This window comes from Bos indicus, chromosome 29 (genome assembly GCF_029378745.1).
Source record: "Bos indicus isolate NIAB-ARS_2022 breed Sahiwal x Tharparkar chromosome 29, NIAB-ARS_B.indTharparkar_mat_pri_1.0, whole genome shotgun sequence".
NCBI classification, from domain to species: Eukaryota; Metazoa; Chordata; class Mammalia; order Artiodactyla; family Bovidae; genus Bos; species Bos indicus.
In genome coordinates, this window is record NC_091788.1 from 16566270 (window position 1) to 16594258 (window position 27989).

General features: G+C 41.1%; 1 protein-coding gene across 1 annotated transcript in view; it reads left to right on the top strand.

The window, feature by feature from the left end:
* Positions 1–27989, top strand: part of TENM4 (teneurin transmembrane protein 4) — a 3327204-nt gene that overhangs the window by 2158497 nt on the left and 1140718 nt on the right. The window contains exon 8 of the mRNA XM_070782510.1: positions 8305–8367. The gene's annotated coding sequence lies outside the window, so the exon portion shown is untranslated. The remainder of the gene's footprint in view (positions 1–8304; positions 8368–27989) is intronic.

A 27989-nucleotide genomic window follows, 5' to 3' on the forward strand; every position in this document is an offset into this window, starting at 1 on the left:
CCCAGGAGTTTATTCCTATCCTGGGTTTGTATCTGTATGTTTCAGTCAGTAGAGCTGGACCTCTGCAGACGATACCTTGTCCTTTCTGCTCCAACTCACAACTAGGGCATCTATGTGAATTTTGCTCCCTGGGAGAATGTTTTGACTCTTCCTGATGAGTTATAAAAAGCACAAGGCTGTCTGTGTTATTTTCCTGGTAGGGGCATCAGGGTAGAAGTCTAAACAGTCCTCTGCTACTGGAAATAGACTTGCAAAATCATAACACAGTCATGGTAGAAAGCTCCTGAAGATTATCCAAGTCGAGGCCCCTTTATTTTATATATATATATAGGTGAGGTAAGGTAAGGTGAAGTCGCTCAGTTGTGTCCAACTCTTTTCGACCCCATGGACTGTAGCCTACCAGGCTCTTCATCCATGGGATTTTCCAGGCAAGAGTACTGGAGTGGGTTGCCATTTCCTTCTCCAGAGGATCTTCCCGACCCAGGGATCGAACACAGGTCTCCCGCGTTGTAGGCAGATGCTTTAACATCTGAGCCACCAGGGAAGTCTTATATATATGTATATATATGTTTTATATATATATATATATATATTCCTTGCTTTCTTCCTTCTTTTCCTCCCTCATTCCATCCTTCTATTTTTCCCTTCCTTCCTATACCACCTATTGTGGATCAGGCAGTTCTCTCAGAATTGGGAATTTAATCAGGCAGAAAACATCAGTAAGCTTATAGTGCATCCAGGCCTTGCAACAAGTAGCCAGACCATAATGACACGGTGTGCTGGGTGAGGAGCTGTTGGCTTATTCATTTGTTTAGCTGTTTCAGAACATGCAACACACACATAGGAAATCATGGGCCCCCATGTTTGTGAAGCGGTTGTGTTCTACTGAATGATTTGTCCTCATTTGCAATGTCAGTTAAGACTAAGAAAATCAAAATTTGTGTTCAGTAAAGTTAATATGAGGGAAGTTAATATGCTTCATTGCTTGATAGTTTGGCCCCGGGTCCAGCAAACAAGTAGATATTAAATAAATAACTGAGACAGTCTGACCTTGTTTCCAACGCCATTTCTCACCTTGTCTGTATTTACTAGTCTTTCTTCCAAATGTCTTCTGGCTTGACCAAAAACATAAGTGCCACATCAAGAGCTGAAAAGAGACACAGCAAACATAGCAAGGGACAGATAATACACCAGGCCTTCTGCTGCTTACTGTATGTCATTCATTCTCAGCTATGGCCTCTCATGGAGAAGGCAATGGCACCCCACTCCAGTACTCTTGCCTGGAAAATCCCATGGATGGAGGAGCCTGGTAGGCTGCAGTCCATGGAGTCGCTAAGAGTCAGACATGACTGAGCGACTTCACTCTCACTTTTCACTTTCATGCATTGGAGAAGGAAATGGCAACCCACTCCAGTGTTCTTGCCTGGAGAATCCCAGGGACGGGGGAGCCTGGTGGGCTGCCATCTATGAGGTAGCACAGAGTCGGACATGACTGAAGCGACTCAGCAGCAGCAGCAGCAGCATGGCCTCTCAATTGCATATACATTGCCCTATTTTTCAGATGAAAGACCTTAAGGACCATAGAGGTTCTGTGCCTCCCCCCGATGTCACACAGCTGGTAATTGTGAAGCCAGCTGGGCTCCATCTAAAGCACTCTCTAGCTGTGTACCACGAGATCTAAACAACCCGCATTCTGGAATTGGCTTTCACAGCTTTATGGGAATAAGAATTCCACCTTTTTAGGTGACCACTTAAATGAGTCAGGGATGATTTTTATGTTTAAATTCTGGTCTTTCTGTTAAAACGATCAGTCTCATTACTTTAAATGCAAGACCAGTGTTCAACCAGGCCTTTTGAATAACTATACTTAAAACTCACCTCTGTTTCATTGTTTAAATTTACATCTCCAAGGCTCTTTTTCTCTATGATTAAGAAGGCTCTTTGTGTCAGCTCTCAAATTCTGGCAGTGCTGAGTTTTGATCATCTCTCATTTTGATGTTTCCTTTTCACACATCGTGTTTTGGCACATGACTCCCCCTTCATCTTGTAACTACTCCCCAGAAGTGTCTCCCACAGTTACTGAGTCATCCTTGCTGTGAGACCATTATACTCGGGTTTGTTGAGGAAGTAACCCTAATCTCCATCCCCACCCCCAGCATATTAGTTAGGTCACTTGACTTTATAGAAACCAGCCTGTGGTAGCTTAAGCAAAGAGTGGGATTTATTATAAGGAAAAGAATTTCTCTCTCTCATGAAAAAGAAGGTCAGGGACATCCCTGGTGGTCCAGTGGTTAAGAATCCACCTGTCAACTAGGGAACATGGATTCAATTCCTGGTCCAGGAAGATCCCAAGTGCTGCAGAGGAACTAAGTTCTCTGTGCCACAATTACGGAGGCTGTGCTCTAGAGCCTGTGAGACTCAACTACTGAAGCAGCGTCCCTAGAGTCCACGGTCCACAACGAGAGGCCACTGCAATGGGAGACCCGAGCACCACGACTAGAGAGTAGCCCCTGCTCACTGTGACGAGAGGAAGCCAACACAGAGCAACAAAGACCCAGCACGGCCTGAAATCAATCAATCAGTTAAAAAAAAAAAACAAGGTCAGGTGGGAAGAGAAGTTCACAGTGCTGTCTGGACTTCCTCCATCACGCATCTCTGCCTCTGCCTACACGGCCACCTTTTTCTTCTCCTTTAAGGACTGGCTTTCTTTGGTCTCTTTTTCATAGGGGAAAAAGACATGGTCATTTCAAGCTTCCAAATGTGTAAATTACAATCCAGCCACCTAAAAAAATCTCATTCTCTGGGTCCAACTTTCAAACTGGAGATCAAACCAGTCAATCCTCAAGGAAATCAACCCTGGATATTCATTGGAAGGATTGATGCTGAAGCTCCAATACTTTGGCCACCTGATGCAAAGTGCCAGCCCATTGGAAAAGACCTGATGCTGGGAAAGACTGAAGGCAGGAGGAGAAGGGGACAACAGAGGATGAAGTTGTTGGATGGCATCACTGACTCAATGGACATGAGTTTGAGCAAACTCCGGGAGATGGTGAAGGACAGGGAAGCCTGGCGTGCTGTAGTCCATGAGGTTGCAAAGAGTCAGATATGACTGAGCAACTGAACAACAAACTTTCAAACTGCTGGAGAAAAAACTCCAAGTCGCAAGATAATAGTGCTTGGTTCAAGCAGTAGTGGCCAGAAAGGTTTTCTTTTTGATCAGAGTGACTGCTTCAAGTCTAATCTATGAAAGTGAGTAGGCATGGAGGTGGGCTTAAAGAGAGAATTGTAAACTGACTAGACCCTGAAATAAGTCTGGCATTTTCCCCTTATTAAATCATCCTTTTTCTTGGAAGTCTGCTGACAATGAGGGAGAGGAAGCCAGAATCAAAGACTTAAAGATCACAATGATTGTTTGCCTCTACGGGAAGTTGGCAGTAACTACCACAAAGGCTTCCCTGGTGGCTTAGAGGGTAAAGTGTCTGCCTGCAATGTGGGAGACCCAGGTTCAGTCCCTCAGTTGGGAAGATCCCCTGGAGAAGGAAATGGCAACCCACTCCAGTACTCTTGCCTGGAAAATTCCATGGACTGAGGAGCCTGGGAGGCTGCAGTCCACGGAGTCACAAAGAGTTGGACACGACTGAGCGACTTTTCACTTTGACCACAAAGGCAGGAGCCACACGCATCTGTTCATAGCTTTGTTCTTAGTGTCCAACCTGGTGCCTGGCACTCAATGAAAATGGGAGGTCTGCTAGTTAAATCATTCATAAAACTCAAGGGGAAGGTATTATTCATTACACCCCCTACCTGCTGCCAAAAGAAGAGTAACAAGTGAAGGAAAGGAGATGAGGGAAGTTATTTCGTAAGTTAACATATCAGACTTAGCACTGGGGGGTATTCTCTGCCATGTTGGCCCATAGCATTTGTCTCCCTCCACGTGAGGATTAGATAAGTGTTTTCAGTGTCTAGGATTTTGTAAGTGCTGCTAGTGCTTGGAGAAATCTTTTTAAGGATTTTGAGGCCAGTCCTGCATATAATCCAAGAAGTTGTACCTATTTTAAAATATATGTGTTTGCAATGGAAGAGCCTTTCTCATATAGACAAGCTTGAAAAGGTGAGCAATTTCATGAGTTTTAAATAATTAAAGACTCTTCTCTATATAGAAATATACATATCCCAGAAATCGACACCCTTTCATTTCCTCTAATTGTCTAAATCTTTGAAATGGAAATATTTTAAAAAAATATCTACTTGGGGTAGATATATATCTATATATATTATAGATATAATATCTATATAGATATAATATCTATAATTAAATATAATATATAAATATATTAAATATAATATAGATATTATATTATATATATTGTATATATATTATATATCTAGTATATCATAGAATATATTTGTAGAATATATTAATTTGTTTTATTTTCTGTTATGTGTGTTAATAACTGTGTTTATTCAGAAGGTGGTATACTTACCTGGACTTTGTGTACCTCATTAAATAGAAAAGAGTAGTTTTAGGATGGGATGGGGCAAAAAAAGGCAAGCCATCAAGACATGAGTCTGGTGCATGAGTTCTCTTGCTGAGTTGCTATTTGTTCTTATTCAATTAACTTTACTTATAATGAGAAATTGGACTCAGTGATCTCGAAAATGTGCTTATATTCTATTGTCTTACAATTTTTCAACCAAAAATTATTTATTGATGAAAATAATTATCTGGGAAGAAAATCTTTAAGATAGTTCTAAGAATTAGAAAAAGTTTTTTTGGGGAAAATTCATCTTATAGTGGAGTTGTTTATAATAGGAGAAATTATAGAGATAACCTAAATATCCGATACCAGAAAACTGGCCACAGAAATTTGTGGTCTTTTCCAGAGAGGATGAAGTAAGGTGATCTAAAATGCTAATGTTGGAGCCATGTAGAAACCTGGAATTTATACATAACCATACTTTGAATGGCTATGAGCAAGGCCATGACATTGGGTATAATATAACTCTGGACTCCTGTGCTTTAGTAAAACCCAGTATCTGAAAGTAGGAAGGAGTGGTACCATTCTGTCTTGGGGTAAACCACACTTGAAACAGGAACCAATTGGAGTATGATCGGAGAAGGCATAAAGGATGGTGAGGGAACCAGAAAGAGTGCCCCATGAGGAAAATCTGGAAGAACCGGGGATGTCCAGGTGGAAAAGGAAGAAGCTAAGGGATCTTAGCTTCTCCAGAGTTGCCATGAAAAAGGGAGTAGACTGGGGGGTAGGGTCACTTGGAAAGAATTAGGACTAATGAATGGAAGATGCCAGATCAATCTTAACATGAAAGATCAAAGAACATTTTTATAAATCAAGAGCAGAATGTGTTGCCTCTGGAGAAAGCAAGTCCTCCATCATTAGAGATGAGTGGTATGAGTCTGCAGAGATGGAGATGGAGACAAATCTAAAGGACTAGACAGGGGAGATCAAGGAAGGACAAAGGAAATTTCAGGTTGTAGCTGTGAGGCTTGGTGGTCTCAAGAACTCTTGGAAAAGCAGATTGAAGGCAGGAAGTCCAAGGAGAAGAACTCACATGACTCTTTTTCCATAGGTTAACTCTCAATGTCCTTTTTTTAAAATTATTTTTTATAGGAGTATGGTTGCTTTACAATGTTGAGCTAGTTTCTACTTTACAGCAAAATGAATCAGCCATACATATACACGCGTCCCCTCTCTTTGGGACTTCCTTCCCATTCAGGTCACCACAGTGCATTAAGTCGAGTTCCCTGTGCTCTATGGTCAGTTCTCATTAGTTACCTAGTTTATAGATAGTATCAATAGTGTATATAAGTCGATCCCAATCTCTCAGTTCTTTCCACCCCACCTTTCCCCCTTGTTATCCATAAATTTATTCTTTACGTCCGCGTCTCTTTTTCTGCTTTGCAAATGAGATCATCTGTACCATTGCCTTCTTATTCTAGAGCTACTAAAGCCACTAACACAAGCCAGAAGCTATCTGCTTCTCCCATAATTTTATTTGTATCACCACACTTTCTTTTCATCCTCGTATCGTTTATCATCCACCTTTACAGAGAAATTCATGAAAGGGTCTATTGCCGCCATAATGAGCTCAAATAAGTAAATATATCTAGGACAAATGTGTAGAAGAGTTTATATTTTTCATTTTTTTTCACTTATAGAAGCAGCATTGATTCACTAAAGAAAACCATTTTTAAAAATCTTTTTTTAAATCTATAATTCAAATATACAAATGACCAAAGAAAGTTAACATTTTGGATTTTCCTTCTCGTCTTGTTCTTTTCCTCTGTAGCACATAGATTCAATTTAACATAAAAGATGTCTTTCTGTGTTAGATCTTCCAATAAATTAGCAAGTTAAACATTTCTCTTCAGCGAAAATGCTGAGGAAGGTGCCATCTTTAGAAGAGAAGATGATCTAGATCAGGAGTTGACAGACTTTTCATGTCAACGGCCAGATAGTAAATATTTTAGACTTTAGACTTTCCAAGTCAAACAGTCTCTTCTACAACTACCCAACTCTGCTGTTGTAGTGGAAATGCCGCATGGACAGTCTGTAAGCAAATGGGTATGGCTGTGAGCCAGTACAACCTTATTTATTGAAAGAGGCAGTGAGCTGCATTTACCCCATGGGCTAGAGTTTGTCAACCTCTTAAGTTAAACCAAATGGCCTAACTAAACCAAATAGCCTTTTGGCCTTTAATAGCTTCAAAGCTCTTATCATAAGAAAAAAAAACAAAAGCTTCATTTAAAACTAAGAACATTCATGTCAATGTATGGCAAAAACCACTACAATATTGCAAAGTAATTAGCCTCCAATTAAAATAAATTAATTAATTAAAAAAGAAAAAAAAACTGAGAACAGCTCTGGCAGACTCCTGTGGTCACACAAATCAGGTCAAGTTCAAGAAAGTCCACTAAGATAGGTCTCCTCAGGCAAACTCCAGATGTAGAAATTAAGCCAGGAACCCCAGCTAGAAAACTGAATAATGAATAGTTTTGAAAATGGGATAGGTTTAGAGAATCAAGACAAATCATTTATACCGTTTGATGACAGAATCGAGGCAAGAACAGAGAGTAAATATACGTAATGAATTTAGCACAGAACCCAGTATATAAGTGCTTGATAAGTAGTAACTAAATGACTTGCTTGTTCTGTCACATGCTTATTCACTGTCTATGTAAAGTATGTATCAGACATGCATTAAGCATTTACTGTATGCCTGGAACTTGGCTAGGTACTGACCATATGACAATAAGATACATAACAAAATAAAACAATATATAAAGACCAGATCCTTTGATAAATTATCACTATCTAGGCTGTTAAACTGGAGAAAGCAATGGCACCCCACTCCAGTATTCTTGCCTGGAAAATCCCATGGATGGAGGAGCCTGGTAGGCTGCAGTCCATGGGGTCGCTAAGAGTCGGACATGACTGAGTGACTTCCCTTTCACTTTTCACTTTCATGCATTGGAGAAGGAAATGGCAACCCACTCCAGTGTTCTTGCCTGAAGAATCCCAGGGATGGAGGAGCCTGGTGGGCTGCCATCTATGGGGTCACATAGAGTTGGACACGACTAAAGCGACTTAGCGGCAGCAGCAGCAGGCTGTTAAAAACACTAAGGCAGAATTGAAATAAGGTGCTGTAGGAACATGGTACGCATGCCGTTGAATCAGCCTTGGGTGGTCAGGAGAGGCTTTCTGGAGATGATAACTGAATAAGTTCTGAGCATGAATGAGATGAGGCTGGAAGAAGGCTTATGAGTACTAGGGAGGCATATTCTTCAAGGCAGCAGGGTCCTCATACTTGTGGATGGATGAGGGTGATTGCTTGGTTTTCTAAAGATACACATGAGTTAGTGAGGCTGGAAAGGAGATAGCAAGTTGGAAAGGCAAGGAGGCTTAAAATCAAGTCCTGCAGGACCCCAGAAATCTTGGTAAGGAGTTTGCCTTCACCTTCAAAGTGCGGAGCTCTTTTCAGCAGAGAAGTACCTTGATGGTATCTGCAAACTCATGTTATATTAAAAGGTATTCATCAAAACCCTGCTAGTTACTTCTTGCTGAGAGTTGGAACTGGCTTCTATCTGTGCAGTAGACATATGGGGTTTGGGCTAAAGAAGCAGAAACAAGGCAGTTCTAATGCTCAGTCTTCCTTTCCTTCCCACCCCTTACCCAAGTCTGCCTTGCAGTATGGTTCCATCAAAATGTGGTCAACTGAATTCCTTGCTCACAGATGCCTCCACTTCTACATAAGTGATAAAACTCTTCCTCATTCTCTTTATAGGACAGCCATTGATTGAGCTTGGATTTGTCACGGGGACCTTCTACCCAGATAACGGTGATACTGGTGAGTTATATGGTTGTTTACTTCTCATGCGTCACCTTTGGTCATGAGCAGAGCTGTGGTCAGCTTGATTTGAATGGTACTTTTTATTCTTGAGTCCTGTTGTATTCATGATATTTGAACCTCCCGGGCTTGTAGCCTGGGTATTCTGCTAGGCATATAGGTATTCTGTAGACCTTCAGAGGTCAACTTTCTTTAGGCCATCAGAGCATTGCTGAAGAGTTATGTATAAACCAAATATTTGTGAAGCAAATATAAAATCCACATCCTCTAGAGAAATTTATGTTTAAGGGAGTCCTGTTAAAATATGACAAATATTAGCTAAAAAATTAATCATCACTCCTTTTTTTCGCCTTCAACAAGTGATCATCAGTTCACTCTGGAAGTGTACCTTCTGTTCAACAATGAAACTTTGCTGTCATAACTACTTTGGTTTTGAGATGTTGTTGAAATACTGATGACAAGATACAGAGTTTGCCCCAGATTGAGAAAAACCAAAGGGTAGATATTAAAATGAGATTGTTCAAAACTTCTTGAAAAGAGTTCTGACCTTCACATTAGCTGTATTCCCATGGAAGAGCGGAATGTATTTCCAGACACGTTGTCTGTTTTGGTCTCTTCTTCAGAGCATGTTTCATAGTTTTTGACTGATGGACCGGGATATTGTTCTAATGTTTTGTTTTGTTTTTGGAGGGAGTTTGATTTGGAGTTTTGTTTACCGGGAGGCACCTAGAGGTGTGTGATAAGAAGCTTGTCTTGTTTCTATAAAGAAAGGAGTTCATTCTGGAGACTAAGCTGTTTCTTGCTTTCAGCGCACAATATTCCTTGACGCATAAATTGGGAATAATAAGTGTACTCAGAAGACACAGTTAACGTAACACGTTTTTTTTCATACCTGCACATTTTGCCTGTGCTACCAGCAATAATTTGGGGAAAACAGAAGCAGATTTGAAGAATCTAATTCACTTTACAATAATTGGTTTCTTTTTGTAGCTTTCTTTCCTTGTATTAACACTTTGTCAATGTTTCACTACCTCTTCATGCACTACTAAAGGAACAATATTTGAATTTTTCTGGGGAAGCCGTAATTTTCTCTCCTTTATCCCACTGATATATTTGGAGTCTTAGATCTTGCATTTTAATTTGGGGCTCAAAATTGAAGTCATTGTATTCCTTCTACCAACCTGATCACATATTTCTCCATTCCTTCCTCCATTCCCATCACCACACATCACAAATGTCTTTGTATTTTTACTTTTGGTTCTAAGCCAATTTCATTTCTATTTTCCCATCCAGTACAATGCAATCACCCTTGGATGGTTGGCACACTGTGGAAAACATTGATGTACTTTAAATTTTTTTTCATTTTTTAACATGGTAAGAAAACAAAATCCAAATTTCAGTTACATTTGAAAAATTATCGCATGCATCTTCAAATCCCAAAATGCCCTGGAAGTAAATTGCAAGGAACTTTTCTGGTATGTCTCTCAGCACACCTAGAAGGAATTATTTTCATCTCTACAATGCTGTTTAATCCAGTTCGGTTGCTAACATTAGTATGTGACAGAGCATTACACGTCTTAGTGTAATTATTTATGTAACAGGGAAATAGTACATTAATCTCATTTGGAGTCAATTTTTACTTCTAGGGCAAATTGGGTAGAAGGACTTACCATAAACTCAGCAAAAATATTTCTGTAAATATTCTATGAAGCAATAGATAGATAATAGTGTTAGAACTACAAGAATGCTTAGCCTTTTTGATGATGATTTCAGGCCTTTTTCCTCAGGCTTTTCAGTGCTCTGCTGGATCGTAGCTTCTGCACACAAGACTCAAAATCTGAAAGAAATAATCTAAGAAGCACCATCAGTGAATATCTTGTTTCACTTTAAGGTTAAAGTTTACTAGTTTGAGGACCAATAAATCTTTTCATATCTGGCATTTACCTTTAATGTTAAATGTTCCAGTAGCCACTCGATGGGGCTACTATTTTATGTACTGATGTGACATGAATGCTATCAAAATTAAATTATCCTATAATATTCTGCTGTGGTGTTGCTATCACATACTTATTGTATTTTTCTTAGTTTGGACACCTTGAACCCCTGACATCTATCTCTAAAATATATACCAATATCAGGAATATAAATTTTTCACTTCAGAGATACATTTCTCTCAGCTCTAGAAGACATAGAGTTCTAATTATTACCCTTGTGTCTTCAAAGATTCCTGCCAGAGTTGGCAACTTGGGTTTAGCCATTTGAAAATGGATTCTCAGGAGACTAGGATTAAGGCAGGTGTGGAGGTGGCAAGTATCATATTTTATTTTTTTTTAACTTTGAAAGGCAGAGTCAACTAGGAAATGGACCATTAATTCAGATATAGTGTTTGGGGATAGTTATTGATATACATGGAATGCACACTTATTTATGTGCAAATTAACTTTAGAAAACATAATCAGCAGCATCAATATTTCAACCCATATCAGTTCAGTTTAGTCACTCAGTCCTGTCTGACTCTTTGCGACCCCACGAATTGCAGCACACCAGGCCTCCCTGTCCATCACCAACTCCCAGAGTTCACTCAGACTCAATGTCCATACCATCCTATCCTCTGTCGTCCCCTTCTCCTCCTGCCCCCAATCCCTCCCAGCATCAGAGTCTTTCCCAATGAGTCAGCTCTTCGCATGAGGTGGCCACAGTCCTGGAGTTTCAGCTTTAGCATCACTCCCCATATACACACCACTTACTTTAAGTGTCGTGAAAATTTGAGTCTGAACCTGCTTAGCACTTGGGATCTTTTGGCTACCTGCAGTCCTGTGTTGCCTTATGGGGTAAGCTTAGTCTTCATCCTTTTTGACACCTCTGCAAAAGACAGTGTAATTTAGCATAGAAACATGCATATTATCATATGTGAAATAGATCACCAGTCCAGGTTCAATGCATGAGGCAGGGTGCTCGGGGCTGGTGCACTGGGATGACCCAGGGGGATGGGATGGGGAGGCAGGTGGGAGGGGGGTTCAGGATGGGGAACACATATACACCCATGGCTGATTCATGTCAATGTATGGCAAAAACCACTACAATATTGTAAAGTAATTAGCCTCCAATTAAATAAATTAATTTTTTAAGTGTAATTTAATGATACATGGAGGGAGACCACTGTTTGATCTACATCAGCTGTATGGTTAAATTCATAGCTTCTCCCCGCCTTTTTGCTTAAGCAAATTATCTCTAGAGATTTCTCTTAAAAGTCAGCCTTAGCCTTTGACAGACACACCACAGGCACCTAAGTGTTAGGTCTTCTTGAAACATGACTTATCAACATCTACCTCTATTAGACTTGAAAATTATATGTATCACTTGAAGAGATTAGGTGATTTCCACTGCCTTTCATTGCACTGCCTGGAAAGTACAGGTCATTCTCCAGAAGTTGTAACTTCTTGCTATACTATGACATCCTTGTACAAGCTTCCTGGGGACATTTGGAGCAATTTGTGTATATCAAAATTCAATGTAAAATTCAAAATGGGGGGCTACCATTGCAAATATCTCACCCGAGATGTCAGTCTGAATAGATCTATCTTCTACAAATGGCCAAGTCCATAGATATGCAGGCAATAAAAACTGTCACAAATTATTTCTCTCCCTGGGAGCAGTGAGAAAGTTCTTTCTGGCATTCCTTGTAATACACGTTCAAATTTCAAAATCTTTAAGATATGAAAAGACATCTTAAGATACGATAAGAATTTCCTCTTTGCATGAAAGAAACAGAACATTTAACATTTCAAAGGACAAGTATCTCCTATATAAACACGGAAAAAGACCTAAGCTGTGAAGCTGTGAGCATTCACTCCAGTATCTACAGAGAATATTCTCCACAGTGTCTCTCTTCTGATCTTTCTCCTCCTCTCTTTTCCTCTCACCCTCCTGTATAGTTTTAGGTGTATGACTCTCTCCCTCTGTTTATCTTTCTCTCTGGAAGAAAACCAACTCGTTATTGTTTGGCTGAGGATTTGTATTATAAACTGTAATGGGACGGATTGGGTAGGATGCCCACACATCCAGCCCCAAACCACATATGTGTGGCTCTTGTCCCCATGTAATTATTAACAGGGCTCTGTTGTGTTCAAAGAAGGGTCCAGGTTTGACTGATAAATTGTATGAATGGCTAAGTGTTAACACAAGTTTGTGTGCTCAACGTGCAGCGAGACCAAATAAACTGAAGCGTTGGAGTTTGGAGCAGGGAAAAGTTCATTGCAGGTCCCAGCGTGGAGACTGGTGGTTCAGGCCCTACAAAGCCCCCATACTCCTCAAAGGGTTTCGGCAAAGCACTTTTAAAAACCAGTTTAGGGAGTTTCAAAAGGGAGGGCACATAGGTATACCTATGGCTGATTCATGTTGCTGTATGGCAGAAACCAACACAGTATTGTAAAGCAATTATTGTTCAGTTAAAAACAAATAATTTTTTTATACAGCCAGGTTGAGGGGAGGGAGCAGGTTGCAGAGTCTGTGATTAGCTTGTGCACAGTTCTCTACTGGCTGATGGTGAGGCAGCAGGGTAGTGTCACAGGGATTAACACTGTCAGTCCTTGGGCTCCAGGAGGCCTGGGGCCACGTGCTCACAGACAGCAAGACAGTTGTTGTTTAGTCACTAAGTCGTATCCGACTCTCTTGCGAGTGACCTCATGGACTCTAGCCACCAGGATCCTCTGTTTATAGGATTTCCCAGGCAAGAATACTGGAGTGGGTTGCCATTTCCTTCTCCAGGGGAGCTTCCTGACCCAGTTATCAAACTCATCAAACTCGCATCTCTTGCTTCTCCTGCATGGGCCCGTGGATTCCTCACCACTGAGCCACCTGGAAAGCCCTTCGGTACTCCCAGTCATCCAGTAATTAACATCTTCCTTTTGTTGGAGAGGGTGGGGTTTTTTACATCTGCAAAACAACTCAGGAAATATGCATCAAATACTATCATCTAGGTGCTTCAAAGCGCAGCTAAAGCAGAGGATATGCGGGAAGGCCTGCCCAGAGAAGGCCCCATGGGGTCCAGCTCAGTTACACGGGAGCCCCAGTCAGATCATAAATTGTGTCTTCTCAGCAAGAGCCTGGAAAGTCCATCTGGCAACAGCAAGGGTGGCTGAGGACTACGGAAGCCTCGTTTTCTTGATGACAGCCAAAGGAAACTGGGGTACAAGTTATTCAAGGGAAGGAACGAAGGGGGTCTGGAGGCCTTGCTTGGGAAGGTGACACAGCAGATACTTGCAGACAGCCCTGAGGGGCAAGAGGTACAAGGTGGTGGCAGGGGAGGCAGACCTGGAGCGAGGAGGCGGGAAGCCAGGCCCGAGTCCCTGGACTTGGCTCCTGCGATGGCAGGGATGGTGTGCTGTAGACACCCAGTGGCTCCGGTGCCTCTCTTCTTTCCCTTCGAGTTTTCCAGGAGGGTTGGTCATGTTAACTTGAGAGATGCCAGGTGCTCCACCACCCAAGTACACACAGGCTTGTCTCTACCCTGAGGCTAGATTTCAAAAGCAGAATATCACACTTGTGGGAACCCAGGGTCACCCGAGAACATCAGGGATCAGGACCCACAGGGGAGGCAAAACTCCGCAAGACATAGTCCTGGCCACTTAGATACTTTAAAACCGAGCTGGCTTCCCTCCTTTGTTTAATGAGCAGAGCATTCCCTCACTGACCCCTCCCCCTACTCAGCCTTCCACGTTTTTTCTATTTTGTCTTCCAGTCTCAGCCATCCTCATAAAAGCCTTCTCTCCCCCTTAATTCAAATACATCCTAGATAGAATTTGATGGTCCCCTCTAAGTTTTTTGGAGAAGGAAACGGCAACCCACTCCAGTATTCTTGCCTGGAAAATCCCATGGACGGAGGAGCCTGGCGGCTACAGTCCATGGGGTGGCTAAGAGTCGGACACGACTGAGCGACTTTTCGCTCTCTTAGTTTTTGCTGTTCATTGGCTCAGTCGTGTCCGACTCTGCGACCCCGTGGACTGCAGCACGCCAGGCTTCCCTGTCCATCACCATCTCCCAGAGCTTGCTCAAACTCATGCCCATTGAGTCAGTGATGCCATCCAACCATCTCATCCTCTGTCGTCCCCTTCTCCTCCTACCCTCTATCTTTCCCAGGGTCTTCTGAGTATTTGAAACTGTCTCTAAATGGAATCAGGGGGAAAATGATGTTGATTTTTGAGCTCAAATCTTTTTAACATATTTTACTTTAGATTCACATGTCACTCACTCTCTGTGTAAAAACTACTTTTGATCTAGTGTATAGACCTTTAGCAATCACTCTCTCATAATTTGGCTGCAGTCACTAAATATGAAGCCTGAAAACCAAGCTTCTTCCAGAGGAGGTAGCAAGGGAAGATCTTGGCTACTCGGTGTGTGCTGCAGATTGTGGGCAGGGTTGTGCTCGGATGGGCAGCAGGGTGTTCTGGAGATCAGTCAGTCACCTCTTCAACAAATAGTTACAAGCTGTCTACTAGCAACCAGATGCCCCTGGGCCCTGGGGACTCCATGAAGAAAAAGATGATTAGGCAGAACTCTAGGATGGAGCTTGAAGATCAATGAACCACACGGGTGTGGAAGACAGAGAGCTCTGCCTTCAAAGCCTGACTCTCATTTATTTTTGTTGTCTTAGCGTGGTTTCATTGCTCTGATCCCCTGCTTTCCTCCTGGGGAAGCATGTGGCTACTCAAGAGAGTTAAAGGATTCATTTGAAACAATTTTGAATATTGTGAGAGGTAGGGATGGAGGGTCACAGTGGTTTTTTTGTTTTGTTACAGACCTCTAATTTTTCTAGCACATTTGTTAAAAATGTTTCACTGTTGGTGCTTATGTGACCAGCCCTCCCCCCTCAAAAAAAAATCTTGGGTGCTGCCTCTTTAATGGGCTTTTGTAGGCAAAAATGTTGCACTTAAGTTTCTGCATTTTCAGTGCTGGGGGAGGTGTGTTCACGCTGTGTGTCCCTTTATGGAAGGGAGAGAACAGGAAGAGACGTCCACGGGGCGCTGCTGCCTTTTCCCTTATGATCCAGCTGCACATCCTTTACGCATATCCTTTACTATGTCACTGTTACATCTTAGCCATGGGTGCAACTAGAAAGTAAAAATAAGCAATATTCTTTCTGATGACTGACTGGTGAGGATGAGGAGAGGTTAGAACCCTTGTCCATTGTTGGTGGGAATGTAAGATAGTGCACTGTGGGAAATGGTATGGTTATTCTTCAAAAAGTTAAAAATCAGTTTACCATATAATCCAGCAATTATACCTCTTGATACATGCTCAAGAGAATTGAGAGTAGGATCTTAAAGGGATATTTGTGTACCTGTGTTCCTAGCAGCATTATTCACAATGTCCAGAATGTGGAAGTAACCTAAGCTTGAGTTGACAGATAAATGGATAAGCAAAATGTGGTATATACAGGCAGTGCAATATTCAGCCTCCAAAAGAAAGGGAGTGCTACATGTTGACACATGCTACAACACGGATGAAACTTGATGGCATTATGCTAAGTGATATAGTAAGTCACATGCATAAAAAAATACACTATGATTCCATTTATATGAGGTACTTCAGTTCAGTTCAGTCACTCAGTCGTGTCCAACTCTTCGACCCCATGGACTGCAGCACGCCAGGCCTCCCTGTCCATCACCAACTCCTGTAGTTCATTCAAACTCATATCCATCGAGTCAGTGATGCCATCCAACCATCTCATCCTCTGTCGTCCCCTTCTCCTCCCACCTTCATTCTTTCCCAGCATCAGAGTCTTTTCAAATGAGTCAGTTCTTCGCATCAGGTGGCCAAAGTATTGGCGATTCAGCTTCAACACCAGTCCTTCCAGTGAGGTACTTAGAGTAGTCAAATTCAGAGAAACAGAAAGTAGAACGGTTGTTGCCAAGTGCTGGAAGGAAGAGAGAAGTTAGCATTTAATGAGTACTGAGTTTCAATTTTGCAAGATGAAAAGAGTTCTGGAAATAAACAGCAGCCATGGCTGCAGAACAACATGAATGTCCTTAATGCCACTGAACTGTCACTTTAAAATGCTTCAGATAGTAAATGTTTTATGTATTTCACCACAGATTTTTAAAACTTGGAGAAAAGTCTTTTCCCTCTCGGACTGAGTTGACATCTTTGTTGAAAAAATAAAATGGCAATATAAACAGGAGTCTATATCCATCTCTCTATGCTGTTCTATTGATCTATTTCTTGATCTTTATATCAAGACAATATTATCCTGAGTACTGTAGCTTTATAGTAAGTTTTAAAATGAGGTAATGTTAGCTCTCCAACTTTATTCTTTCAAAACTGCCTTGCATATCTTAGCATTTCCATATAAATTTTAGAATCAGCTTGTGAATGTCTTCCCCTCACCTAATAAATAAATAAATAAATCCTCTTAGGATTGTGCTGAATCTATAGACCAGTTTAGGATGAGTTTACATCTTACATGACTGAATAGGGCATATTCCTCCATTTATTTAGATCTATTTTAATTTCTCTGAGCACTGTTTTATCATTTTCAGCATAGAGATTTTCTATATGTTTTATTAAATGTAGTCCAAAATGTTTTATGCTGTATAAACACTGTTTTAAATGAAATCTTTTACAAATTAACTATGAGGATATATAATTACAAGTAATTTAGGCATATTAATATTGTACCCTACTATCTTATTAAATGCATTTATTAGGGCTGGTATATGTAGGAGAGTTTCCTTTGAATTTTCTATGTAAATGATTATATTGCATGAAAATAGAATCAGTCGTATAATCAGCTGTGCTCTACTGCTATCAGTCTTCCTTCTTTCCTTCCTTCCTTTTTTTTTTTTGACTTGTTGCTTACCAATATTTCTCTATTATTCTATGTTAGGTATGAAGTTTGCTATAGGATTTCTATAGGAGTGCCTCATCAGGTTACAGAAATTCTCAACTATTCCTAGTTTTTTAAGACTTTTTCTTTATAATGAATGGGTTTTGAAATTTGTAAATTTCTTTTTCTACGCCTATTAAAGTGATTCTGTGTTTTATCTCCTATACTGTGTTAATGTGGCAAATACTATTAATTGATTTTTAAATGGTAAAGCAGCCTTCCATGATTCAATTTGCTAATCTCCCTTTGAGTATTTTTGCATCTATGTGCAAGCATGGTTAGTCTAATTTTTTTTTAATATTTTGTCAAGGTTCGGTATTGTGGTTATGCTGAACTTCCACTTTAAAATGCTTCACATAGTAAATGTCTTATGTATAAAACAAGTGGAAAGTTTTTCCTCTCTATTTTCTGAATTTATGTAAAATTGGTTTAACTTCTTTCTTTAATTTCTGATAGGATATAATTTCTTCCTTTGGTATCTGGTAGGATTCACTGGTCAAAACTTCAAAGTCTGCTATTTTTTTTCCTGTGGGTGTGTTTGATGATTCAGATTTATTAGATATGAGACTATTCAAATGACCTGTCTCTTCTCAAGTCAGTTTTACTAACTTGTATTTTTCAAGAAATATATTGAATTCTTAAGTTATTCAATTTGTGGCAAGTTATTCATAATATCCTTCAGATGTCCTTTAAATGTCTGTAGCATCTATAATAACTATCCCTTGTTTATATCTAATATTGGTAATTTCTGTTTGCTCTCTTTTCCTTGATCCATCTAGCTAGAGTTTTACTGTTTCTCAGACTCTTCAAGGAATGGACTTTTGATTTTGTTAACTTTGTTTACTGCTTCCCAGTTTTGCATTTCCTTGATTGCTGCACTTCTTTGTATTTTTTGTCTATTTTGAATTTACTTTGCTATTCTATTTGTGAAATAAGGTTTCTTGCAGTGTGATTTCCCTGGTGGCTCAGTCAGTAAAGAGTCTGCCTGCAATATGGGTGGCCCAGGTTTGATTCCTGGGTTGGGAAGATCCCCTGGAGAAGGAAATGGCAACCCACTCCAGTATTCTTGCCTGACAAGACTGAATGACTCACTTTCACTTTTCAAGGTGAAATAAGAGGTCATTGTTGTTTTAAGCTTTCTTCTTTTTTTTTAAACACATTTAAATCACCACCTATTCTAAAAATGTTTATGTATCTTTGTTAGCATTCAGATAAAAATATTTTCTGATTTCCCTCCCAATTTCTTCTTTGGTCCATATTTTATTTAGAAGCATATTGATTATCAAATATTTTAGATATTCCTAGATATTGCATTGTTACAGACCTCAGTTTAGTTGCAGTGAGGTCAGAGAACATGCTCTAGGCGATTTCAATCCTTTTCAATTATGGCCTTTCTTAATGGTCACATGCACTCAAAAAATTAGCATTATATCATGGTATAATGTTCTATAGATATCAATTAGGTTATGATGGTTGACAGTGCTGTTCAGAAAATTTATCTTTTTTTTCCCTAGTTCCTGAGGGAAGGGTGTTAAAGTCTCCATCTACGACTATGATCACTACGTATCTCTCTGATTCTGTCCATGTCCTTTCATCATTACAAAAGGTCTTTCTGTCCTTGCTAAAGCTCCTTGTCTTGAAGTCTGTATCAGGCAGGGTTCAGAGATCACACAGCATTTGAGGAGCAAGTTTAATGTAAAGAGTTATTAATTAACAATAGAGGATTAACTACTAAGGGACAAAGAGACCTCTACAGAGCACAGTAAAAGCTGATACAGGGAGCAGCCACTACCTCTGGGGCAGAGGAATAGTACACAAGGAAGAGAAACCTAAGCATGGGACTCAGATCTTGTTGGAAAATGTGTGATTTGGCACATTGGTGGCAGAGAAGGTCAGCAAGGTGCCACAGACCAGAGCTCTCATGTAAGAAAGAACATACCAGCAAGCTGATGAAATGCACTAGGAAACTACCTAATGAGCCGTCTGAGGCACCAAATAAACTGTCCAGGAAGATACCTGCTAGGGTGCTTCTGAAACTCACTGCGAAGGTACCTATGGGGCACCTGCAGGAGTGTTTGGATTCCCAGCTCAGATGCCGATGTCAACCTGCTGAGAAGCCACCCACAAGGATGCCACTGAAAGTCCTTGAGAAGTGAGCACCATGGAGGTCCCGCACCCACTGTGGACAACCACGTGCCCCAGGGTGTCAGTCAGTCAGTCAGTCAGTCAGTTAGTTCAGTCGCTCAGTCATGTCTGACTCTTTGTGACCCCTTGAATTGCAGCACGCCAGGCCTCCCTGTCCATCACCAACTCCCGGAGTTCATTCAAACTCACGTCCATCGAGTCGGTGATGCCATCCAGCCATCTCATCCTCTGTCGTCCCCTTCTCCTCCTTCCCACAATCCCTCCCAGCATCAGGGTCTTTTCAAATGAGTCAACTCTTCTCATGAGGTGGCCAAAGTACTGGAGTTTCAGCTTTAGCATCAGTCCTTCCAAAGAACACCCAGGACTGATCTCCTTTAGAATGGACTGGTTGGATCTCCTTGCAGTCCAAGGGACTCTCAAAAGTCTTCTCCAACACCACAGTTCAAAAGCATCAATTCTTCAGCGCTCAGCTTTCTTCACAGTCCAACTCTCATATCCATACATGACTACTGGAGAAGGTAAGAACACACCAATCTGGGAGAGAAACCTTTACCTCCTGCAGTGACCCTACAGCGCCCTCTACTGGCAAAACATAACAGAGCCGGCAAAGGCGAAATAATTGCTTCTAACATCACAAAGTAGGCCAAGGAGGATGAATTGGAGATAAGAAACAGAAAAATTATTTACTGGCAAGAGTTGCAATTTGTTTGATATGAGATCAAGCAAGTCAAGTCACTTTATACTTACGGTTTTCATGGTTTATCTTCTTCTGTACACTTAATTGTGACCAATCTGCATTTTTGTATTTAAATTGCATTTCTTTTAGGTAGCGCCTAGGCGGTGCTTCTCTTTTTTAATTCTTTCAAGTTTCTGATTTTTAATTGGAGTGTTTACTTCATACACATTTATCGTATTGTAACTATTGATATGTTTGGTTTTAGTTCTACTAGTTTATTAATTTTTCTTTTTTTCAGTTTGTATCCTCTGTTTGTGCTGCTTTCTTCTTTACAACATGCTTTGGAATTTTTTTAGGATTCAATTTTTACTTTCTCTCTTGACTTTTTAGTGTATTTCTTTGCACTTTAAAAGTGACCACTCTATTGATTACAATATACATTCTTATATTTTCTCTCTACTTATAGTTAATCTTGCAATACTTGTCATAAAATGTAGAACTCTTACAATCCCATAGGTCTATTTATCTCTTCTCATCTTCCTTTGGGTTATAATTGCCCTATTATTATAACTACATACATTATAATCCCCTCAAGACAATGTTATAATTTTTGCTTTAATGAGTCCTGTATATTTTAAAGAGCTTTCACAGAAAAAAAAAAAAAAAAGCTAGTGTATTACATTTACCCAGTTATTTACAATTTCCAGTACATTTTCATCCCTGCCAAAGACTCAAGTCTCCATCTGGTATAACTTCTCTTCAGCCTGAAGCCCCTCCTTTTATTATTTCATGCAGCACAGATCTTCAGACAATAAGTTCTCTTAGCTTTGTTTTATTTTTTAAAAAATCTTTATTTCAGCTTTATTCTTGAAGGAAAGTATCAATGGATATTCTTATTCTGGGTTGTTTATCTTTTAGCACTTCAAAGATACTTTCACCTGTTTCCGGACTCCACAGTTACTGATGAAAAGTCAGCAAGATTCTGAATGGTTATCACCCATTATGTAATGTATCATTTTCCTTAGGGTGCTTTAAAGACTTCTCTTCATCTTTGGTTCTCAGCGATTTGACTTTGATTTTCCGGGATGTGGTTTTCTTTATGTCTATCATCCTTAGAGTCCTCTGAATTCTTGAATGTGAACATTTATGTCTTTCCCAAAGACTGGACATTTTCAGCTGTCTTAGAGTTCTCCAGAATAGCAGAACCAATAGAATACATAAAAAGAGGCATAAAAAGAGAGAGTTATTATAGGAATTGGCTCATATTCTTACAGAGGCTGAGAAGTCCCATGATATGTCATCTGTAAGTTGGAGAACCAGGAAATCCGGTGGTATCAGTCAGTACGTGAGGCTCAAGTACTGAGTTATGGAACTTGATTCTCATGTATCAAATGGCTAAGGGCAAGGAGAGATGGATGTCTCAGCTGAGGGCAGGGCGTACGTTCACCCTTCCTCCACTGTTCACTTGGATTCAAGTTCTCATCAAATTCAACGATACCCACCCACACTGTGGAGGGTGATCTTCTTTCTTTGATCACCCATTCAAAAGCTAATCACTTCTGAAAATGCTTTCACAGACACATCAGTTCAGTTCAGTTCAGTTCAGTTGTTCAGTCGTGTCTGACTCTTTGTGACCCCATGGTCTGCAGCACACCGGGCCTCCCTGTCCATCGCCAACTTCCAGAATTTGCTCAAACTCGTGTCCACTGAGTCGGTGATACCATCCAACCATCTCATCCTCTGTCGTCCCCTTCTCCTGCCCCAATCTTTTCCAGCATCAGGGTCTTTTCAAATGAGTCAGTTCTTTGCATCAGGTGGCCATAGTATTGGAGTTTCAGCTTCAGCATCAGTCCTTCCAATGAACATTCAGGACTGATTTCCTTTAGGATGGACTGGTTGGATCTCCTTGCAGTCCAAGGGACTCTCAAGAGTCTTCTCCAACACCACAGTTCCAAAGCATCAATTCTTCGGTGCTCAGCTTTCTTATAGTCCAACTCTCACATCCATACACAGACACGCCCAGAAATAATATTTCGGCACCAGGGCCTGGGTTCAAGGAAAACAATTTTTCCATGGACTAGAAGATGGGAGGGATGGTTTGGGGATGATTCAAGCACATTTTATTTATTTTACACTTTATTTATAATATTTTTATATCAGTTCTATCTCAGATCATCAAGTATTAGATCTTGGAGGTTGGGGATCCCTGTTTTCCAGCGATCTGTTGATTCAGTCTAGTTGACACATAGTATTAACCATCCCAACAAGCACTGTATCTTGAAGTAATTTTTCTGCCCGATTCTATCTTTCTCCTCCTGGATATTCAGAAGGAAACCTTTCGTTACTGCCCTAGTTCCTTTGAGTCTCCTTTCATTTTTATTAATTTTTTTTCCTTTCTACTCTCAGTTCAGTAATATCTAAACTCTTTCCCTCATCCTCTCCATCCTATTATGTCCACCCAGAGAATTTTTATTTCACATATTCTATTTTACAGTTTGATCATTTCCATTTGATTATTAGATTTGTTTTCCTTCTTTTTTGAAATTGTGTGTCTTTTCACTCACCACAACCATATCTTCCTTCACTTCACTGACCACAGCTAAAACCGCTTCTTTAAAACCCTTGTCTGCTAATTCCAACCCTTGGGTCTTCTTAGAGTCAATCTTAGCATGTTGTCTTTCTTCTTGCAACTGGGTTACAATTTTATGGTTCTTGGTATATTAAGTTACTTGGGATTTTATCCTGATCATTGTATTCTGGAACCTCTAGATTCAGTTACAGTTCTGAAGAGTGTTGATCTTTTTGTTTTAGCAATTAACTTGGTGCCTGAGTCAGGATTCTCCCAAGAAACAGAACCAATATGTATGATTATGATAAAAGAGGTGTATTTCAGGGAATTAGGTCACAAAATTACAGAGCTGGCAAACCTGGAATCTGTCGGCTACAGGCTAGAAACTCAGATGGGATTTGATGTGCAGTCTTGAGACTGAAATCGTCTCCAGAAAACCTCAGTGTTTGCTCTGAAGACCTTCAGCTTATTGGATGAGGCCCACCTGCACTGCCGAGTGTAATCCCCTTTCGCTAAAGTCGACCTATTGTAGATATTAACCATGTCGGCAAACCTTCACTAGATTAGTATTAGATTGAGTAACTGGACCGCAAGGAGATCAAACCAGTCAATCCTAAAGGAAATCAACCCTGGATAACATTGGAAGGACTGATGCTAGAGTTGAAGCTGCAATACTTTGGCCACCTGATGCAAAGAGCTAACTCATTGGAAAAGACCCTGATGCTGGGAAAGACTGAAGGCAAAAGGAGAAGGTGGATGGATGAGATGGTTAGATGGCATCACTGACTCAATGGACATGAATCTGAGCATATTCCGGGAGATAGCGAAGGACAGGGGAGCCTGGTATGCTGCAGTTCATGGGGTTGCAAAGAGTCAGGCAGGACTTTGTGACTGAATAACAGCAACAAAGAAACTGCAGACTGCCTAGCTGACGCATTAAGCTAACCATCGCACTTGGTTAGACTCACACTGCAAAGTTGCACACTTGTAGTAGATGTGCATTCTTTAAATTTTAAGTGCAAGCTACTTTCACCTTGCCCCACACATATAGGAATAAGTGGGGGATTGTACAGGGTTTATAAACACACTTTGGCTCTGTCTCTCTCACTTTTCAGGGGCTGTGGCCACCCTGAACTCTGTTACTTTGCTCTTCGCTGGAAAGACTAGGGGTTTTGTATTATAGTTTTCCCACTCAGCAACCACAGGCTACATGCTTCTTCCAAAGTTTTTATTTCCTCCAGAATCTGCCTGCTATTTTTTCACTTTCTAGTGCCTGCACATCATTGTTTTGATTTCCATCTTTGTTTTGTGTTTAGCTCACAGTTTACAGATGTTATCTATAGAAGGGTGGGATCTGGTAGAAGTTTACTTGGCTATACTGAAAGCAGAAACCTCACAGGGATTGTGACTGTTAAATGAGATGATGAAAGAAAAATCTTGGCACATTTCCAGTCGATGGTGAGTGAGGGATCAATAAATGATAGCTATTATTATTTATTAGGATGAACAGCTAACAGAGTGGTTGTTCTGGTTAAACATTTGGTTCAAGGTCAAACTCTCCATGGCTCTTAGGGATCAAGGGGCAGCAAATCACCAGATTCTTCAGGAGATAATCCCATAGGGGCAAGGTCGAGGTCATGGCCAAAGTTATTTTCCAAGACTGGTTCCAGCTCCTTCCAGGAACTAGCGCTAATTCAGAAACTGAGGCAACCGTCCCATTGTAAAAATGAAAAGCTAATCCAGACATTTTTTCCAAAAGTAATAAGAGAACACTGGGGCTTGGCAAGCACTCACGACAACACGACCAGCCCACTACTATAATGTCTGCTTCACCAGGGCAAGGATTTTTATCTGGTTTATTCATGCCTATATCTCCCGGAGTCCAGTCCAGTGCTTGAAACACTGCAGACGCTCCATAAACACTGGCTAAATGAATGGATGAAAATTCAGAGAGTGAGACTTGTTTGAACTTCTGCTGGCTGAGTTTGGACATACTCTTCTGAAGCAAGGTGTGCTCAGAGAAGAAGAAAGCTGAGTCTGTGGGTAGGGGATAGTGCTAAATAGCAGCAAAGAAAAGGCTCAAGGAGAAATTAAACCCTCCTCCAGAAAGCCTCCCTTTCTCAGCTCTGCCAGAGGAGTTATCTTCCATCTCAGCCTCTCCTGGGGCTGGGAAGCATTAGGACTGCATGAGTGGCCTGTGCACAACCTCTGCTTGAGGTTTCATCCACATCTGGAAGCAGTTTTGGATCATCTCGGGTTTGGCACCACCGAAACAAGGGCTCTGCCAAACCCTCACTTTCTTTCATGTTTCAACCCTAACACCCCTCAAACCATCTTGAGCCTGTTGATTCTACTTCTTCATTTTCACTTATGTCATCAAAACATTCACTTTAAACGTATCGCTGGCAATCAAAGGAATCATCCGCTGTGGGTCAGGGCAATGAGTCAGCTAGATCTGGACGGTCTTCCCAGCCATGCACTGATCCCTCAGTCGCTTTCACAGTGCTCAATCTGTCCCAACCACAAAATCTTTGCATTCACTCTTATTTAAAAGAAACTATTAAAAAAAAAAAAAGGAGCGGGTGGGACAATCTGAGAATATAGCATTGATGTATATACACAACAGTGTGTACAAATAGGCAGCTAGTGGGAAGCTGCTATGCAGCCCAGGGGACTCAGCTTGGTGCTCTGTGATGACCTCCATGGGAGGGGTGGGCTGGTGGGTAGACTCAAAAGGGAGGGGATATATGTATGCTTATAGCTGACTCATGCTGTTGTGTAGCGGAAACTGGCACAGAACTGTAAAGCAATTATCCTCCAATGAAATTCTTTAAAATATGTGCTCACTGGAAGATATCAGGGGAATTCAGATTTATGTATACACACACACACACACACACACACACACATGCATACCTCAATCTAAGGAAAATATGAACACCCAGAGATAAGCACCATGAACATGAATCCTTCCTTTCCATAGTTTTTCTCTGCTGTGTATTTCATTCAATTGACATGATGATACAGTGTAATTTTCTACCATTGCATTTAATATAAGGAGAAATTTCATGTTATTAAATATTATATATAATGCAATCAATCAAGAAATGTTTATTGACTGTCTGCCAGATGTCTAGCAGAGAAGACAAAGCTGTTGACCTCGGGGAGCCTGACGGGTCCTAAAGGAGACACACAAGAAGTGAATCACTTAACAAGTTGTAAAGGCAGCAAGGAAGATTGAGGTAGGGTGGGAGGGTAGTGTGCTGTTTGAGGGAGGGCCTGTCTGCGGAGATGCGGTTAAGCAAAGGTCTGAATAAAGTGAGCCTCCATGATACTCCATGAAAAGAGTGACCTAATACTAATTCATAGACCGCACATCCAATATTAAATATGTTGCTGTTGAAAATACCTCACGATCAAAATGTCACTGCTGAGCACTTTGAAGGTGGCGAGCATTTTGAGTTTTGAGCGCCACTCATGAAAAACTAAAGCTGCCAAAGTGAATAAAGGGAGTTAAACAGAGGAGAAAAGGAAGAAGGAGAGGAGAGATTCTTCGGAGTTTTCCGAGAGGCTGTCTCCTGGGTTATAATCCTCGGGAAAGTCCCCAGATAAAGCTGAAACTCACGGCTGAGAAAGAAAAAAAGAGAAGGAAAAGGAAAGAATCAGTCATAGGGGGAATACAGAGAAGAGAGAGGAGAACTGATATACAAGCACGTGTCTCAGTGTGTGAGTGATGAGATGGCACCTATGGACATGGCTACCATAACAGACTGGAGAGAAGATACTTTTCTACAAGAGCAGAAGTATCAGCAGAAATTCCTATTTTATTGGCCAATATAAAGCAAAATGTAAAGGAGTAAGACTTTCTTGTAACAGCCTAACGTTCGTCTTTGGTAAGGGTTCTATTTTTGCTAGTCTTGCCCTTTCGGCAGCCACAGGCTAGGCAGAATCAATTAGGCCCTTCTTAAGTTCCCATAGAATTGTATCTGTGCCAAGCACAGTGCTTGGTAATTAGAAGGGATGGAAACACTGTTTCCTGAGTGAATAAACACATTAAGAACGACATTTAATAAAGTCTATCCCATATTATAGATTCAAGCATAATTTTTTCCTGGGGGTGTCGTCAGGTCCCTGGGAAATAGTCCCTCCTCTTCTATATTTATGGTATTTGGTGCAGTAGAGAATATGCTGTGTGAAGGAAGATAGGAAGGAAGGAGGCAGGAATAAGACCTCTCACTACAGGCAAGAAAATCAGTTAAACAAAAGCCATGGCAACAGGAACCAGGAATTCCAGAGGAACCAAAAAGGGAAAAGAAAAGACAAGGTTAAAAAAAGCAGGGGGGAGGGAGGAGGAGAACGGGGCCAGAGGGAAGAAGCGAGGGAGCCACGCTCACAGCGGACAAACCCGAAGCTCGAGGCGCCCTCAGGTCCAGCCGGGAAGCAACTTGTTCAGTGTTGCTAGGCCAGTGCTGTGACTTGGCAAGTCTGATTTGGATTCAGAAACAAAAAGCCAAGGCCTGTCTGGTTTCAGTGCAAAAGACTTAAGCATTATACAAGTAACAATAAAGCAGCAGCAACTACTACCACCATTTCCACCATTTATTACCTATCATGGATATGTCACGGGGTCTGCCATTTTTCTCTCTAATTCTCATCACAAGATGGGCATGATTATTCCTCACCTCAAAGTGAGGTGAATACGGCACAAAAAGGTGAAATTACAAGCCCGGAATCACAGGGGAAAAAAAGCTGCAAGGTATAATTTAAACCAGGTCAGTTTGGGTATGAAGCTGTGCTGTGCACTAGTAGACTAGCCCATAGAAATGCGTCTCTGGGCTTCTCAGGTGGCTCAGACAGTAAAGAATCCACCGGCAGTGCAGGAGACCTGGGTTCAATCCCTGGGTTGGGAAGATCCCCTGGAGAAGGGAACGGCAACCCATTCCAGTATTCTTGCCTGGAGAATTGCATGGACAGAGGAGCCTGGTAGGCTGCAGTCCAGAGGGTCACAAAAAGTTAGCCACAACTGAGCGATTAAGCACACACACAGAGCATCTCATGCCTGTCAAGCGCTTCAGAAGTTGTTACCTGCTCTTAAAGCCCCTCCCTGCAATCAGAAGCCATTTCAGACGACCACTGTCTCCCTGGGGCCCCACAGTAGCAGACACCGGAAAGTGTATCTGATCAGCTTCATGTACCGCCTGGCTTGTATGGTCCAGGCAAGAGGCTGTGTTGCATCTCAAGGTTCATGGCTGCTCAGCTGCTGCTCGGGGCCGTGGAACCCCAGGCTCTGTGTTGGCTGACAGCCCCCCACTCCCTTCTTTTCTTTGCCACTGTGGTGGTGTAGTAAC